Genomic DNA, 19,596 nt, shown 5'->3' with positions numbered 1-19,596 from the left:
GTGTGTGTGTGTATATATATGTTCTTGAATCCTGCGCTTCATCTTTGCTGTTGTAAATGGACACAGAAAGGCAAAGAGCTGATACAGAAATACACTGTAGTCCAGAACTGGAGCTGAGCTGCTTTGTTACCGTCTCGAGTCTGAAACACACACACACACACAAACACAGAGTGGTCAAGGTAGCAACATCTGGATACGCTTGGAGATGGCAAAATAATTTTTAAAAAAAAACAATGTTGCCTTTTCTCAACTTTGCAATTTTTAAAAAAAAATCCACTGCATTTGGATGGTGGTGGTTTTGAGAGGGAGAAACAATCTCTGATTCATTCATTGCAATCATGGGGACAATATTGTACGAAATAAGTTGCACGTCCCCTTAATTAATGGCGAACAGATTTTTGATAATGTCCGCATTGATTTTTTTTGGAGGGGGCGTCGACCCTTGAAGATTTGCATGCAACAATTCCCCCCCCCCTCCCCCCACCATCAAATATACAGCACTGAGTGAGTACATGAAATTATTCTCGGAGGCAGCAGTAACCCAGTACTGACAAAGTATAACGTTGGACTTTACTTAGCTTTAAGTTCTGTAACCCGCAAGTCTGACCACCTCTTTTGGATGGAAGTTAAGCTTTCACTCTGTTTTATTTATGGTAAGGTACCCCAGTAACTACTCCCAAACTGGGTTCTTTGGCCTGCATGTGAATGAAGAAGTTTAAATAAATGTATCTAATTATAAATAAATGGATGGAGTTCAGTGGGTGTTACTAAACTTTTCGTTTGTTCATAATGTCAAGAGGTGGTGGGGAGAGGCAGGGGGAAGAATGCATATTAAATTCCTTTGTAAAGTATAAACAGCATGCATTGTCCTTCAGTGCTGCGTGGGTCATAACAACTTTAAAAAGAACCTTATACGTGTAGATTTTGCCCCTTTGAGTTATGTCTGAAGAGGCTCATGTGTCAGAATGATGCTGTGCGACTTTTTACTTTGGGTCGGTATGGGGGTTTACATGGTGCTTGTTGTCAGATTGCTTCTGAGCCTAAGTGCTTTGAATGCCATTGTGCTTTGAATCTTTAAAACAATATTATTTTATATAACAACTGGAACAGATATGCTAAAAGGCATAAGTTTCTTGTTCACAGTATACTGGAAGAGGCAAGTTAAACAACGCAATCTGTGTTAATGTGTTGCTAAAACCACTGAATCAAACGGAATGTGGAATAAAACTCAGACATGAAGTTACCAAGCTGACTTCATGCCAATTATGAGATTTAACAGAGATCTAAATTAAACCAAAAATCATCGAAAAACCCAGAGCTTTGTTTGTAATCTTCCAGAAATAATTCTCATTCCCATTTATCTGCAGTATTGGGGGAAAATTTGGTATTTACACAAAATATAACCCTCTGCTAATGATCGTTTACTCCATACGCCATCCCTTACTGAGACTGCTGATTCACACTAGCACAGGATGACTAATAATGACTTGTTGTCTGTCATTCATTGATGCAATTCATAGTTATCATCTGTTCAAATATACACAACACTTATCATCCCTGCTTCTATAATAACTTACCTCTGAGGATACTGCACAGGCTAGCATTCAGTATTGTAGAATCACAGGATAGTAAAAAGCACAGAGGGAGGTCAATCAGCCCATCCAGTCTGTGCTGACCCTTTGGAAGAGGAATTGTGTTAGTCCCAATCCTCCTTGACCTTCCCCCATTTCCCTGCAATTGCTCATCTTCAAGTATTTTTTCCAATTTCTTTTGTAAAACTTGGAAAGCATATTTGTTTTCGGCCGTTGTTGAAAAACATGGGCAACTGTGTCAGTCGGTAAAGTGATACCAGTTACAAATAAAACAACATAAATACAACTACATAACATTTGAATTTTAATCTCTACCCCAGATTAGCCAATAAGTAGTTGACAGATAATCCAAGAGGTTCCAAGGTTGAGTGAATTTATATCCCATGAACTTGTTCCAGATTGTGCAAAGCACTTTGGGTTTGTTGTGTTGAGGGCTATTTTCATAGAATCATAGAATAGTTAAAGCACAGAAGGAAGTCATTCAGTCCATTGTGCCCGTACTGACTGCAAGAGTAGCTCATCTTACAAGAGCAGGTCAGAGGCTAGGAATCCTGCAGCGAGTAACTCATCTCCTGACTCACCAAAGCCTGTCCACCATCTACAAGGCACAAGTCAGGAGTGCAATGGAAAATTCCCCACTTGCCTGGATGACTGCAGCTCCAACAAGACTCAAGAAGCTTGACACCATCCAGGACAAAGCAGCCCGCTTGATTGGCATCCCATCCACAAACATTCACTCCCTCCACCACTGATGCACAGTGGCAGCAGTGTGTACCATCTATAAGATGCACTGCAGGAATTCATCAAGGCTCCTTCAACAGCACCTTCCAAATTCACGACCATCTAGAAGGACAAGGGCAGCAGATACATGGGAACACCACCACCTGGAAGTTCCCCTCCAAGCCACTCACCATCCTGACTTGGAAATATATCACCGTTCCTTCACTGTCGCTGGGTCAAAATCCTGGAACTCCCTCCCTAAAAGCACTGTGGGTGTACCTATACCACAGGGACTGCAGCTGAAGGTAGCTCACCAGCACCTTCTGAAGGGCAATTAGGGATGGGCAATAAATGCTGGCCTAGCCAGTGACGTCCACATCCCACAAACAAATTAAAAAACTCCCTCACCCTTTTCCCATAGCCCTACAGATTCTTTCTCTTCAGATGCTTATTCAAATCTCTTTTTTGAAAGTCATGGTTGAATCTGTCTCCACCCTATATGGCAGTGCATTCCACACCCTAATCACTCACTGTGTAAAAATGCTTTTCCTCATGATGTTGCCATTGGTTCTTTTGCCAGTCACCGTAAATTGTGTCCTCTGGTTCTTGATCCCTCCACCAATGAAAAACAGTTTTTCCCTATCTACATCTATTCGGTCCAGGCCCCTCATGATTCTGAACACCTCTATAAAACCTCCTATCAACACAATTCCAGCTTCTCCAATCTGTCCATGTAACTGAAATTCCTCATCCCCGGAACCATTTTTGTGATTCTTTTCTGCACCCTCTCTAAAGACATCACATTCTTCTTAAAGTGTGGTGCCCAGAATTTAACACAATACTCGAGTTGAGGTCGAAACAGAGTTTTATAAAGGTTTGTCATAACCTCCTTGTTTTTGTACTCTATTCCCCTATTTATAAAGACCAGAATCCCATTTTAACCATTTGCTTAACCTGCCCTGCCCAATTTCAATGATTTGTGTACATAAACCCCCAGGTCTCCCTGTTCCTGCCCAACCTTTAGAATTGTACCGTTGTTTTTAAATTGTCTCTCCTCGTTTTTCCTACCAAAAGATGTCATTTCATACTTCTCTGCAACAAATTTCATCTACCACTTTTCCACCCATTCCACCATCATGTCTATGTCCTCTTGAAGTCTATCACTGTCCTCCTCACAGTTCCCAATATCTCCACGTTTTGTGTCATCTGCAAATTCTGAAATTTTATTTTGTGCACCCAAGTATAGATCATAGAAACGTGGAAAATAGGAGCAGGAGTAGATCATTCAGCCCTTTGAGCCTTCTCCGCCATTCAATATGATTATGGCTGATCCTCTATCTCAGTGCCGTACTCCCCCTCTCTCCCCATACCCCTTGACGCCTTTAGAGTCTAGCAATCTTATCTCTTTCTTTCTTAAGCATATTCAGTGACTTGGCCTCCACAGCCCTCTGTGGTAGGGAACTCCACTGGTTCACCACCCTCTGAGCGAAGACGTTTCCTCATCTCAGTCCTAATTGGCCTACCCCGTATCCTGAGATTGTGACCCCTTGTTCTAGACACCCCCCAGCCAGAGGAAACATCATCCCTGCATCCAGTCTGTCCCACCCTGTCAGAATTATATACGTTTCAATGAGATCATTAATATATATCAAGAAAAACAGTGGTCCTGGTACCGACCCCCCAGGCCGAATGGCCTACCCGAGCTCCTGTTTCTTATAATCTTGTAAGTGGTGTTAATTTTGTCCAGGATTATCATTTCCAAAAGATTTCCACCACCGAGGTTAAACTGTCTGGTCTGCATTTGCTTTTTATGTGATTGGCATTGATTGAATAATGAACTAGTAAGTTTTAATGACAAAGAACATTTTTTATGTGATGCATTTCAGAGCACCCCACAGTGTTACACACCCAGTGAAATACTTTTGAAGTGTGTAATTGTCGTAATGTATGGAAGAGAGTGGCCAGCTTATGCAAAGCAAGGTCCCAAAAGCAGCACTGAATTTGTTTTAGTGACGGTTGAGGGATAAATCTTCACCAGGACACCAAGAGGATTCTCCTTCTCTTCAAAATAGTGACATGGGATCTTTCATGTCCACCTCAGCCAAGGCTCAGTTGGTAGCACGGATGCTTCAGTTGTGGGTTTAGATCGCTATCCAGGGCTTGAGCACAAAAATGAAGACTGGCGCTGCAGTACTGTATTGTCAGAGGTGAGACCTTAAACCGAGACCTCACCTGCCCTCTCGGGTGGATGTAAAAGGTTCCCTGGCACTATTTCGAAGAAGAGCAGGAGCGTTCACCACGGTGCCGTGGACAATATTGATCCCTCAATCAACATCATGAGAAACAGATTATCTTATCACCATCACTTTGCTGTTTGTGGGGTTTTGCTGAGGGCAGTTGCATTTCCTACATTGACAACAGTGACTACACTTTAAAAAGTACTTCATTGGCCGTAAGGCACTTTGAGATGTCCAGTGGTGATGAAAAGTGCGACATGGCTGCAAGTCTTTTTTCAGAGGGCAGACAGGGCCTCAGTTTAATGTCTCATCTGAGGGATGGCTCCTGTGACACTCCCTCGATGTTACAATGAAGTGTCAGCCTTGATTATGCTCACAAATCTCTGGCGTGGGCATGAACCTCTGCAGCAGAGACAAGAGCGGATACAAAAATACTCCCCTAGCTTGACAACAGCATGCTCTTTGCTCCTAACTTGGCACATTCTGGAGTGTCTAGTCTTTCTAATGTCTGTGGTGTGTGAATAATGATAATGCATTGCAACAACAGCTTGTATTTATATAGCCCCTGTAACGTAGTAAAAGGATCCAAGGAGCTTCATGGGACTGTTATGAAACAAAATTTGACACAAAGCCATTAAGGCAAATGACCAAAAGCTTGGTCAAAGGGGTAAGTTTGAAGAAGTTCCTTGAAGGAGGTAGAGGAGTTTAGGGTGAAATTCCAGAGTTAGGATCCAGACCACTGAAGACATGACCGCCAATGGTGGAGTAATTGAAATCAGTGAAGTTCAAGAGGCCAGAACTAGATAAGCACAGTTATCTCAAGAGGGTGTGGGACTGGAGTAGATTAGAGAAGTAGCCATGGGGTGAAACCAAGAAGGAATTTGAAAACAAAGATACAAATCCCAATATCAAGGTGTTGGTTAAATGGGAGCTAGTGTAGTTTTTGCTCCCTCTTGTGCTTACTTAAATGCTCCTTAAATGAATCTATACTTTTTGTCTGAACTGCCCCAACTGATAGTGAAGTCCACCTTCTAACCACTCTCTAGATAAGCATTCCCTGAATTCCTGACTGGATTTATTAGTGCCCATCATATTAGTGCCTAGTTTTGATCTCCCCCGCAAGTAGAAACACCTATTCTATATCTACCCCATCAAACCCTTTCATTACCTTAAAGACCCCTTTCGGGTTACCCCTCAGCCATCTCTTTGCTAGAGGAAAGAGCCCTAGCCTGCTGGGCCTTTGTTGATAAATATAACCTCTCCGTTCCGGTAACATCCTCATAAATCTTCATTGCACTGCTGCCAGTGCCTCTATAGTCCTTTCTTACATTATGGAGATTGGAATAATGAAGGTCGCACTCTATATGCTTGCAGTGGCTTTCACCTAGTTTTTGTTTAGCAATGTGGAGATTTGGTGGAAAAAGGCTGCATCATCGAATCTTGCTCTTGCCTCTCTATGGTACTAGAAAATACAAATCATTTACTTCCAGTTTCAAGTTGAGTCTTAATAAATCTGGAACTAATTGCTCGTTCTTTGTACAATTTAATTCATATTGTCATGATTTAGTAGATGTGAACATACCAATTAGAAGCAGGAGGAGACCACTGGAGCCTGCTCCACCATTCAGTAAGATCATTGCTGATCTGACTGTAACCTCAACTCCACATTCCGCCTGTCCCCGATAACTTCACCCCCTAGCTTCTGTCTAGCTGTGCCTTAAAAATATTCAAAGGCTCTTCTTCCGCCGCCTTTTGAGGAAGAGAGCTCCAAAGACTCATGACCCTCTTGCGGAAAAATTTCTCCTCATCTCTGTCTTAAATGGACGACCCCTTATTTTTAAGCCATGACCCCTAGTTCTAGATTCTCCCACAAGAGGAAACATCCTTTCTGCATCTACTCTGTCAAGACCCCGCAGGATCTTACGGGCTGAATTTTCTCTTTGGCGAGGGGGTGGAGCAGCTGTGGGTGGGCGTGGACCTGATCGCCGCCCACGATTGGGTATGTGCCGCCATTTTACGGGGGCGGGCCAATAAGAGCTGTCCAGCATTATGCCCGACTCCTGAGGATTGCGGGAGTGGGCGGGCGGTGGCAGGAGTGCATTGTCCGCCCGGTCCAATGGCGACTCAGCGGCCTGTTTATCTGAAGCTCTGGCAGCCTTTGCAAGGCTGCTCACAATGGCACGTGGAAGAGCCCACTAGAGAGCTCTGGTGAGCAGGCCAGTCCAGAGGGTAGGGCAGTGGGACAGGCCAGGCCGGAGGGTAGGGCAGTGGGACAGGGTAGGCCGGAGGGTAGGGCAGTGGGACAGGCCAGGCCGGAGGGTAGGGCAGTGGGACAGGCCAGGCCGGAGAGTAGGGCAGGGGGCCAGTGTACCCCTTGTTTCTCGGATGATTGCCTTGCTGCCCTCCTCGAGGAGGGCCTAGGAGGAGGTGGCGGAGGTGGTGAGCTCCCGCGACGTGGTGCGGCGCACCTGGATCCAGTGTCGCAAGCGCTTCAACGACTTGTTGGCAGGGTGAGTGCCATGTTGGCATTGGTCATGTAACCCAGCAGGTTGACTTACCCCCCCCTGCTTTCCACCACACCCCCGAAGTCTGAGTGTAGTGACTGCATCGAATCATTGATGGCATTTGTCCTTTGCTGGGTGGGCAAACAGATACTGCCCATGCTGAGGTCAGCCTGAGAGGGTGATGAAGAGATGTGTTTTGCCCCCGAAGCATGTGTTACACTGAGTCCCACATGACTGGTTTGGGGGCAACCTGGAGGAGCTGCACCTAGGTGCTGTGTTTGATCTCCAGGACATGTCCAAGTCAGGGTGTTGAGATGCTGGGAGGGGAGCTTCAAGGTGGCGTTGGCAACGAACCATCTGCTGCCCTCTGCGCTCCATGTGCTTGCGCCTCCTTGCTGTGGAAGGATATACTGTGTGGCGCCTAATGTGATGTCGGCAGCATGTGGTCAAGGGGGATGGCGGTTGGGGGGGGTGGGGAACAGGCCTAGCATCTTTGTGTGAGTGTTCGGCAGCAGCGAGGTGAGGAGGCTCTGGAGCCCTGATATGTCCCACTCTGGTCGGGGTGGGCTGTGCGCGAACAGAGTCCATGTACAATTTACACAAATCAATGCTCTTCTCTCATTTTCAGGAGAAGAATGTTCATAACACGGCAGAGCGGGTGAGGACTGGCGGCGGCCAGGCGCAGATCACCATTCTCAGCCACTTCGAGCAGGAGGCCCTGGATCTGGAGAGGCATCAAGTGCCCAGGTCCACTGGTGTTGGTGAGGCTGGGGTGCTGATTTAATTTTGCAACATGGCTTGACCATTTGCTATGGAAGGATGAGCACATAATGATCCGGAGGACAGGGATGTACATTGACATTGTCTCCACGTTAATTGATTCACTGCCCTTGTTCTTCCTTTCAGCATCAGTGGAGCAGGGTCGGGAGGAGGAGCAGCAGAGGCCCCCTCTCACACCTGAGGGCCCTAGAGTCTCACCAGCATCACACCATCTCTGCCAGGCAGGCACCAGCGCAGATACTAGCACCTCGGTGGGGATTAAAACATCGGCTAGTGTCCTGGGCACAGCAGTAAGGGTCCTTCACAGTCACTGGAGGAGCTGGCAGAGACAGAGAGTGCCCATGGCGCCAGCAGTTGGAGGGCTGCAGGGGACCAGGCACGTGCTCAGTCGCTACCTGATGATGTGCTTCTGGAGTCGTCCGCGAAGCAGCAGGGGCAGGAAATGCGGCCGGGTGTGCAGGAGCATCTGGGGGAGATATGAGGCTATGCTTGGCCTGGTCTCCGTGGTGGAGGAGTCTACACGGACGATTGCCAAAGCAATGATCCTCAAGGCTGAGCGCCACGCGTCCTCCATGGAGAGGGTGGTGACTCTCGTGGAGAGGCCCCTCCAGGACACCCCATCAGGGCCTCCTGGGGATGCGCTCTGACCAGCAAGCCCTCACATCGGCATTGACCTCAGCTGGTCTGTGCCAGTGTGGGAGATGGTTTGGGCATCAACTTTCCCAGCTCGGTGCCCATCCATCTACAGTGAGCAGGGAGGTCTGAAGCAACCTCACATCGGCGCAGCAGCTGCCTGTCGTCTCTGCGGGCTCCTCTCAGGGCGCTCCGAATGAGGGCAGCAGCTCCTCCGCCCCTCTGCCAGTGACCATTGCATCGGGTGAGGCTGCGACGACTGGGGAGATGCCAGCTGTGGAACTGGCAGCTCCCTCCCAGGCGGGGCCAGCACAGGCTCCACAGGCCAGAGGACAGCCACCAAGGTCATCGAGGCCAACAGGACAGCAGAGTCAGCAGGCTGGCTCAGATACCACTCCCAGCGAGGGGACAGCACCAAGACATAGCACCTGGAAACAAAAACATAAGGCATCTTAGACCCACCACGGGTTTATCACTGGTGCTTTTGTGTTGGCCCGAGATGAGGTCTTTATGATTTGCTTTGTTTGGTAACACTATTCTCTTTTTTTTGGAATAAGTTGGTTTGCTTGACAGAATAAATTCAAATATGTCACCATGGCTGAGGGTGCCTCTTCTGCATGTGTATGGTTTCCAAAACTGTAACGAGTGCTTTGTTGGACATTCAGCTTTATTAACAAGGTCCTTAGTGACTGTTCCTAACGTGGCAGATTTTGCAGTTAGGTATCGAGTATGGAGCCTACAGCCCAGGCTTGTCCTGGTGGTCCATCTGTGGTGTGCTAGCTGAAGGTTCATTGGATTAAAGCCTCCCAGGTGTCCCTGCCTCCCTGGAGTATGGCCGGGTCAGCGTCTACCCTCTCAGCATTTCCCTGTGCATGCTAGTCCTTGGACTCGCTGCTGGACTCATCGTGTGCAGCTGCATCCACTGTGTTGACGTCTTCATCATCCACTGCGTCCCCCCTTTCCAACGCAAGATTGTGGAGAGCGCAGCCTGCAACCACTATCAGTGATACACGATCTGGGGGGTACTGGAGTGCGTCCCCTGAGCAGTCCAGGCATCGAAAGCCCGCCCCCGCACGCCAAAGGGAAAATTCTGCCCTATACGTTTCAATCAAGTCACCTCTCACTCACACCGGAGGTGAAATCCATTCTTGGAGTCCACTAAGGTGCAATTTTTTAAAAATCTTGACTTTCAGGATTGCCATAAAAAGCACCAAAAACACCTAGAAAAAGAGAAAGGACCAATCATGAGCAGAGTGACCACAAAGCTTTGTATTCAGGCATTTATATGGTGTGCAAGTTGGAAATGGAACGTTTACCATTTCAGAGGATTTTATTCTGTCCTTGCTTCACTCTTACTGGTCATTAGTTGGGTTGCTCCCACCGTCCGGGATAGATAGCATCTACCTCATATATTATAAATTCACACTCCCCAGAGGCAAGAAGCTACATGGTGGGATGGCTGGTTTGGCTCCTTCTGCACGGTTATGCCAGTTGGCTAGATGGGCAGTGTGTGATGCCAACAGCATGGATTCAATCCCTGTACTTGCGGTGGTAGTTCATGGGGGCCCTGCCTCCTCGCCTGGCCCAGCGCTTGAGGAGAGGTGCCCCTCAAGCGATACACGACCAATTCTCTCTCTCTCTAATGGGGAGAGACGCCTGTTATCTTTTGTAGACTATGGCAAATTACCTTACCTCCCTACAACTGACACCCTCAAAGGAGTAAATCTTGCGCCTTAAAAAAATAGCTGAGATTCAGTGTCATTGATAAAGGCTTTTAAAGAAAAAAAGCTCCAAAATCTGAAATAATGGCGGGAAGGAAAATAGGAAAGATGCATCAGACTGAAAAACATACGAGAGAGGAAAAATTGACTACATCTCAGACAGATTCCTTCATCAGAAATAGAAGTATGATATTTAGAAACAGAGATATTTTCATTTCCTCGTAGATGAACAAAGATGTACATTTGCCCTGTGGTGTATTGTGCTTATTTTATATATCCCATTGCCTTATTGACACTTTTTGTCTAATTCTTTAATTGTTTTAAAAATAATCATAATGATGTTATTGAGCCACTGGAGTATACTCCATTTCAGTTTTTAATAAGAAATCTATGGCAGTGTGCGGTTCGAAATCGGATTACACGTTCTAGATTTCAGTAGAAAGTTCATCTATTCAGCCCCACCTCTACATTGAAGTTATCGGTTGGTGAGACCGTGCTAGTCTCCCAGCGTTACTAACTGAAGACAGACGTTATAGAGGACCCAAGAAAGCTTGTTCGTAATGCGACACCATCAGATTTGCAGACCTCAGTGAACCCTCCTATTTGCGCAATTTAGAAAAAAGGTTGCGTTAAAATAGAAAAGCTGACTTGCATTAACATGGGTTACATGAAGGTTATGCTTCATGGTAAAAGAAACCATTAGCATTGATCCAGGTTTTCTGATAGAAATGTTAATTTAATATTTCTTAGAAAATTTATTGTTCTGAATTTTGCGCAATTTTATAAATGCTCAAATCGATTGGGCTTATTGTCCTAAAGAGCGGAGATAAAATATAATTTGGGTTTGAGATATGGATGCACATGCTTCTTTTAGTGAGGAGAGTGTATGCTTGAATGGGAATGCTATCTAGTCCGTCTGAAAGCATTTTAGTACATGAGGTACAGTGATACCTCAAAAAAAGGACCGAGTTGTTTTAGAAGTTTTGTAGTGCAGCGATTTAAGGATTCTGATACTACTTTGTTCAAATATTCTTTAGCAATTAAGCAACAACATTTCTTAAGAAATGAGTAAGGTGACTTTTCCCGTGAGATTCGCCAACTTCTAACAGGATCATGGAAATACGGCATTATAAGGTGTAGGCGTCCTACCCATCCATTGGAACTGGAGTGATTGGGCAGTTAAAAATGATACCAACTCAGATCATTGCAACATAGGAAAAGGAGAACTCGGCCATTCAGCCCCTTGAGCCTGTTCCATCATTCACTGGGATCACATCTGATCTGATCGTGCATGAATCGTTGAAAGCTGGTATGCAGGTGGAGCAGGTAATAAGGAAAGCAAATGGAATTTTGGCATTTATTGCTAAAGGAATAGAGTATAAAAATCGGGAAGTGTTATTGCAACTGTACAAGGCATTGGTGAGACCGCACCTGGAGTACTGTGCACAGTTTTGGTCCCCTTGAGGAAGGGTGTAGTTGCATTGCAGGCGGTTCAGAGGAGATTCACTAGATTGATTCCAGAGATGTGGAGCTTGTCTTATGAGGAGAGATTGAGCAGTTTAGGCCTATGTTCGCTAGAGTTTAGAAGGATGAGATGAGATCTAATTGAGGTATATGAGATGCTAAAGGGGATAGACAAAGTACACGTGGAGCGGATGTTTCCCCTTGTGGGGCATTCTAGAACGAGTGGCCATAGTTTTAGGCTAAGGGGTGGTAGATTTAAGTCAGAGATGAGGAGGAATTACTTTTCTCAAAGGGTCGTGAATCTGTGGAATTCACTACCTCAGAGTGCAGTGGATGCCGGGACGCTGAATAAATTTAAGGAGGAGGTAGACAGATTTTTAATTAGTAACAGGTTGAAAGGTTATGGGGAAATTGGAGTTGAGTCCGAAATGAGATCAGCCATGATCGTATTGAATGGCGGGGCAGGCTCGAGGGGCTGAATTGCCTACTCCTGCTCCTAGTTCTTATGTTGTTTACTCCATCTACCCGCCTTGGTTCCATAACCCTTCATACCCTTGTCAGCAAAGAAACTGCTGAACTCAAGATTTAAAATTATTAATTGACCTACTCCTTTTTTGAGGGAGAGAGATTCATACTTCCACCACCCTTTGAAGAAGTGTTTCCTAACTTCTCTCCTTAATGGCCTGCCTCTGATTTTAAGGTTATGTCTCCTTATCCTAGTCTTGCCTACCCACGGAATAAAGTTTCTCTCTATCCACCCTATAAATTCCTTTCAAAGTGCTAACAACTTCAGTCAAATAACCCTTAACCTATATTCCAGCAAATATAAACCTTGTTATGAAAGCTTTGCTCGAAATCTAATCCTTAAGATGCCTGGTAACATTCTGGTGAATCTGCACTTCCTTCCAACACTGTTGCATTCTTTCTAAGATCCCAGCCCTTTGCAGCAGTACACCACTGCTGGAAACCTCAGGTATTTATGCCGATTGAGGTCCTGTCATGTCAAAACTTGCCCAGTGCAGTCTTAACGAGGGTCTCAGCTTTCCCCACTTGGCAGTTTCTTTATGGGCAATGGCTCTTCCTTTACTGTGAGCACATGTAGATAAACATAGAATAACAAGTCTCACAGTGTATGACAATCAGTGACTTCAATCTAATTGAAGAAGAATGCAGTGACCTCCCCAGAGTTGGTAAGGTAAGAATCTTACCTCTCAATTGTCCTCACAGCTGTACCAACCCTGGCCTTACTACTCACAGCTTTCCACTCCCCCACATCCCTTTATCACTCCGACCATTAGTGCTCCACACACCGGCCCACCTCCATCTGCACTGTTGGACGAGACGTTAAACCGAGGTCTCTGCTGCCCTTTGCTCATTCGGAGAGCAGGCGCAGACATGGTGGGCTGAATGGCCTCTTGTGCTGTAACAATTCTGTCAACCACATTCCTAGCTATCACAGAGCTGGTCGGTTACTGCATTGATCAGAAAAGATCAGGGTTTGTTCCCTGGCCTGTGTGGCGTTAGCGAGTCTTTGCCAATGAGTCGTTGGAAGATTTATCCACGCGTACCAAAGTTATGGAGGGATTCTCTATCGATGAACTGATGATTTGTCCCAAATATCCCAGAGAGGAAATCAATGCCTGTGAAGCATACCGCTGCAGAAGATTGTCCTCTTTCCACTGTGCAAAAATGTGCAGAATTCCAACCCTATCAGCATCCTGGACTTGCTGGAATTGTGGAGTTGGGAAATACAGAGTATTTTTCCTATTCAACAGTTTTGGTTGGAATTCAGCCCATTTTTGCACAGTGGAAAGAGGACAATTTCCTGCAGTGGTATGCTTCACAGGCATTGATTTCCTCTCTGGGATATTTGGGAGAAATCACTGGTTCACTGATAAAGAATCCCTTCACAATGTTGGTACGCATGGATAGATTTCATACGTCTTTCGGATGAGACATTAAACTGAGGCTCCGCCTGCCCTCTCAGATGGATGTAAAAAAACCCAATGGACTATTTTGAAGAAGATCAGGGGAGTTTGCCCTGGTGACTTGACCAAATATTCATCCCTCAGTCAACATCACTAAAAACAGACGATCTGGGTCATTATCACAAGGCTGTTTATTGGAGCTTGCTGTGTGCAAATTGGCTAACACGTTCCCAACATTACAACAGTAATTATTTGCTGTAAAGTGCTTTGGGAGGCCCAGAGGTTGTGAAAGGTGCTATATAAATGCAAGTCTTTCTTTTTTTCTCTCTCACGTGCTTGGAGGACCCACCTTCAAACTAATTAGAGAATTAAAATTAAAAATGACAAATTAGAATCTGCAGAGCTGGTGTGTTCCCGATTTATTTGAAATTTTAGTCATTTTACTCTAATGATGGTAATTTTAATGGTATTTGAGGAAATCAGAACAAGAATATTGCATGATTTCTCAAAATTGCTGCTACAATTTCATCCCTCTGGGTTTTCATGGAAATGATCTAAACAAACGTCCAAAGCTGACTCATTCTCTTGAAAAGATTTACCAAAATTCAGTACAGTTGATGCCCCCAACAATGTCTGGTGTTACCACATAGGCGGTAAAAATGAATGTTTTTCTTTATTCATTCACAGGATGTGGGCTTCGCTGGCTAGGCCAGCATTTATTTCCCATCCCTAATTGCCCTTGAGAAGATGGTGGTGAGCTGCCTTCTTGAACTGCTGCAGTCCATGTGGGTGTAGGTACACCCACCATGCTGTTAGGAAGGGAGTTCCAGGATATTGACCCAGCGACAGTGAAGGAACGGTGATATATTTCCAAATCAGGATGGTGAGTGGCTTGGAGGTGAACTTCCAGGTAGTGGTGTTCCCGTGTGTATGCTGCCCTTATCCTTTTAGATGGTAGCAATCGTGGGTTTGGAAGGTGCTGTTTAAGGAGCTTAGTGAGTTCCTACAGTGCATCTTGTAGATGGTACACACTGCTGCTACTGTGCATCAGTGGTGGAGGGAGTGAATGGTTGTGGATGGGGTGCCAATCAAGCAGGCTGCTTTGTCCTAGATGATGTTGAGCTACTTGAGTGTTGTGGGAGCTGCACTCATTCAGGCAAGTGGAGAATATTCCATCACACTCCTGACTTGTGCCTTGTAGATGGTGGACAGGATTTGGGGAGTCAGGAGGTGAGTTACATGTCACAAGATTCCTAGCCTCTGACCTGCTCTTGTAGCCCTAGTATTTATGTGGCTAATACAGTTCAGTTTCTGGTCAGTGGTAATCCCCAGGATGTCGATAGCAGGGGATTCGGTGATGGTAATGCCAGTGAATGTCATGGGGTGATGGCTAGATTCTCCCTTGTTGGAGATGGTCATTGTTTGGCACTTGTGTGGCATGAATGTTATTGCCACTTGTCTGCCCAAGCCTGGATATTGTGCTGGCCTTGCTGCATTTGGACATGGACTACTTCAGTGTCTGAGGAGTCGCGAATGGTGCTGAACATTGTGCAATCAGCGAACATCCCCACTTCTGACCTTATGATGGAAGGAAGGTCATTGATGAAGCAGCTGAAGATGGTTGGGCCTAGAACACTATCCTGAGGAACTCTTGCCGTGATGTCCTGGAGCTGAGATGATTGACCTCCAGCAACCACAAAGATCTTCCTTTGTGCTAGGTATGACTCCAACCAGTGAAGATTTTTTCCCCCCTGATTCCCACTGACTCCCAGTTTTGCTAGTGCTCCTTGATGCCACACTCGGTCAAATGCTGCCTTGATGTCAAGGGCAGTCACTCTCACCTCACCTTGGGAGTTCCGCTCTTTTGTCCAAGTTTGAACCAAGGCTGTAATGAGGTCAGGAGCTGAGTGGCCCTGGCAGAACCCAAACTGGGCATCAGTGAGCGGGTTATTGCTAAGCAAGTGATAGCTCTGTTGATAGTCCTTCCATTATTTTACTGATGATCAAGAGTAGACTGATGGCCGGGTTGGATTTGTCCTGCTTTTTGTGTACAAGACATACCTGGGCAATTTTCCACATTTCTGAGTAGATGCCAGTGTTGTAGCTGTACTGGAATAGCTTGGCTAGGGGCGTGGCAAGTTCTGGAGCACAAGTCTTCAGTATTATTGCCGATATATTGTTAGGGCCCACAGCCTTTGCAGTATCCAGTGTCTTCAGCCATTTTTGATATCATGTGGAGTGAATCAAATTGGCTGAAGACTGGCATCTGTGGTGCTGGGGACCTCCGGAGGAGGCCGAGATGGATCATCCACTCAGCACTTCTGGCTGAAGGTTTTTGCAAATGCTTCAACTTTATCTATTGCACTGATGTGCTGGGCTCCCCTATAATTTAGGATGGGGATATTTGTGGAGCCTTCTCCTCCAGTGAGTTGTTTAGTTATCCACCACCATTTACAACTAGATGTGGCAGGACTCCAGAACTCAGATCTGATCTGTTGGGTGTGGGATCGCATAGTTCTGTTTATCGCATGCTGCCTATACTGTTTGGCATGCAAGTAGTCCAGTGTTATAGCTTCACCAGGTTGACACCTCATTTTTAGGTATGACTGATGCTGCTCCTGGCATGCCCTCCTGAACTCTTCATTGAACCAGGGATTGATCCCCTAGCTTGATAGTAATGGTAGATTGGGGGATATGCTGGGCCATGAGGCTACAGGTTGTGTTTGAGTGCAATTCTGCTGCTGCTGATGGCCCACAGCGCCTCATTGGTTGCCCAGCCTTGAGTTTCTAGATCTATTCAAAATCTATCCCATTTAGCACGGTGGTAGTGCTACATAACACAACGGAGGGTATCCTCAGTGTGAAGAGGGGACTTTGTCTCCACAAGGACTGTGCGGTGGTCACTACAACTGATACTGTCATGGACAGATGTGTTATGACACAGCAGATGGTAAATGCTGAGCTATTCAAATCCCAGAGGGAAAATTGAAACAACTGTCACAACTAATTTTCAATTTGTATCATTGAGATGGGGGCTTTGAATTCAGTAATGATAAGACCACCAAGTCTTAAGAGGTTTTTATTCAACTAAATTAAACATTTATTAATAAAAGGTTGTAAGCGCATAGATATGTCTACAAACTACAATAATTTATAAATCCTCAAGTTAATCTCATTCCCAGTTACACCCTCGTTAAGGCAGCAGTAAAACACGTAGTGCAGGATTTTGCCCTTTTGTTGGGGAGGGCGGGCTCAGGTGCAGCCCCGAAATCGACCATTGCCCGTGATCGGGGCCCAACCACGATTGACTCTGGTGGGTTACTTAAGGCCCACCCAGCATGAAACGCACGCCGCAGCACTCAGTACTGCCTGTGTGTGGGGGAGGGGGTAGAGGGCGAGCGCGGAACTTCACGCATGCGCACGGGTGGGCACAGGAAAAGCTCCCTGAGGCACAGGAGCTGCCGCAGGGAAGATGAAGAGTTTTGAAAATAAAAAAGAAAGATTTTTAAAATGTTAAAAACATGTCCCCACCTCCATGAGACTTTGTCACATGAGCAGGGGACATGTTATGAATGAAATTTAAGCATTTTTATTTAATTTTTGTTTGCTGTTGGAAACCTCATCCTGCCCGTGGATGAGGTTTCCTGAAAAAATCCAAAGTCATGGGCAGTGAAAAATTGAATTTAATGATTACTTTAGTGGCCGTAGTAGGCGGGTGTGCTGCCAACTCCCCCACCCGCCCAGCAACCACGATATCACACGAGTGACGTCGGGACACTTGCCTGACGTCATCACGTGTCATTTTATGCTCGTTCGGGTCGGGCGCACACCCGCCCGATGAGCGCAATATTCTGCTCATAGATTTTAAGACATCCAGGCAAAGTAAACGATATCCTGAACAGTTGGACTCAAAGTGAGTTCTCTTAACTTCAGTCCCTTGAGGCAGCAGTTTGGTACATACAGGCTGAAGGCTTTTCACACTTGTTGAATCTTAGACTGCCTTCCCTTACACACAGCCTTCCCTCCTTTATGCATATTTTCCCCTTTGAATGCAAGTTCCCATTGTTTCACTATGTCTTTGGACTTTACTCTTCTAATAATAAAAATCTCTCATAGTACTAAGTTTACCAGTAAGTTTACCATAAGCATACTGTTTCTTAGCTTCACCTGGCTAAGTGACACATTTCTCTCCTCCTTTGAAAGAGTTCAGTCTGGTTTATTTAAAAATGCAAATGTCCTTTTACCCCAATGTCTACCTACTTAACGTCTCAAACCTGGCTCAGCGCCGAAAACATCAAAGCCTTCAGACCAGCTGTCTTTAATCGAATTAAGTCTCTCTCTCACACACACACACTCACAGATACCACTATTTTACAATAAATTCCAGCAACATTATGGGAATTATTATATCTGCCTGACAGATGCATCTGCGGCAGGCAGGTTGGTGAGGATGAGGTCAAGTATGTTTTTCCCTCTTGTTGGTTCCCTCAACACCTGTCGCAGACCTAGCCCAGCAGCTATGTCCTTTAGGACTCGGCCAGCTCGGACAGTAGTGGTGTTACCGAGCCAAGCTCCTTGGTGATGGACATTGAAGTCCCCCATCCAAAGTACATTCTATCTTGCCACCCTCAGTGCTTCCTCCAAGTATGCAGCACAGCAAGTAATTATGAAAGCTAATAATAAGCTGTTATCATTTATTGCGAGGGGAATTGAATACCAAATAAGGAGGTTATGTTTCAGTTGTACAGGGCACTGGTGAGACCACATCTGGAGTACTGTGTACAGTACTGGTCATCTTATTTAAGGAAGGGTGTAAAATGTTAGAAGCAGTTCAGTGAAGGTTTACTAGACTAATACCAGGGATGGGCAGGTTGTCTTATGAGGAAAGGTTGGACAGGTTAGGCTTGTATCCACTGGAGTTTAGAAGAGTGAGAGGTGATTTGATCAAAACTTTTAAGATCCTGAGGGGTCTTGACAGAGTGGATGTGGAGAGGATGTTTCCTCTTGTGGGAGAATCTAGAACTAGGGGTCATGGCTTAAAAATAAAGAATCGTTCATTTAAGACAGAGATGAGGAGAATATTTTTTTCTCTCAGAGCGTTGTGAGTCTTTGGAGTCTTTGGAAGCAGAGGCTTTGAATATTTGTCAGCCAGAGCTAGATAGAATCCTGATTAACAAGGGGGTTAAAGGTTATCAGGGGTAGGCTGGAGGTTACAATCAGATCAGCCATGATCTTATTGAATGGTGGACCAGGCTTGAAGGGCCGAGTGGCCTACTCCTGCTCCTAGTTCGTATGTTCATATGTAAGTGGTGTTCAGCATAGAGGAATACTGATTCATCAGCTGAGGGGTGGCTGGTAGATATGTGGTAATCAGCAGGAAGTTTCCTTGTCCATGTTTGACCTGACGCCATGAGACGTCATGGGGCCCAGAGTCGATGTTGAGAACTCCCACTGTGCTGCCACTTCTGCTGGGTCTGTCCTGGCAGCGAGAGTGGTGTCTGGGACATTATCTGTAAGGTACGATTCCATGAGTATGACTATGTCAGGCTGTTGCTTGACTAGTCTCCCAATTTTGACACAAGCTCCAGATGTTAGTAAGGAGGACTTTGCAGGGTTGACAGAGCTGAGATTGCTGTTGTCCGGTGTCCTAAGTCGATGCCGAGTGGTCTGTCTGGTTTTATTCCTTTTTATTGACTTTTTAGCAGATTGATACAACGAGGTGGCTTGCTTGGCCACTTCAGAGTCAACCGCATTGCTGTGGATCTGGAGTCACATGCCCGACCAGGTAAGGACCCAGATTACTCTGGATTACTAGTCCAGCAACAATACCGCTAGGTCACTGCCTTCCTTATGTGAAATACATTGAAAGTATTGAGAGCAGAAATAAAAGTAGTATGTAAATTTGATATTTATTTCTGGCTCATTACCTTTTAGTATAGCAAAGAGAAGCAAGTGCAAAAGAACTGATTACATATAATGTACAGCACAGAAACAAGCTATTCGGCATATCAGGTCCA

The 19,596-nt window shown here is 45.6% G+C and overlaps 1 long non-coding RNA gene across 1 annotated transcript in view; it reads left to right on the top strand.

The window, feature by feature from the left end:
- The window catches only part of LOC144679294 (uncharacterized), a 32,227-nt gene that overhangs the window by 771 nt on the left and 11,860 nt on the right, over positions 1 to 19,596 (top strand). The window lies entirely within an intron of this gene.

This window comes from Cetorhinus maximus, chromosome 4 (genome assembly GCF_964194155.1).
Source record: "Cetorhinus maximus chromosome 4, sCetMax3.hap1.1, whole genome shotgun sequence".
Lineage (NCBI taxonomy): Eukaryota > Metazoa > Chordata > Chondrichthyes > Lamniformes > Cetorhinidae > Cetorhinus > Cetorhinus maximus.
Note: the sequence above shows the minus strand (reverse complement) of the source record. Positions and strands in the feature narration are given on the sequence as shown.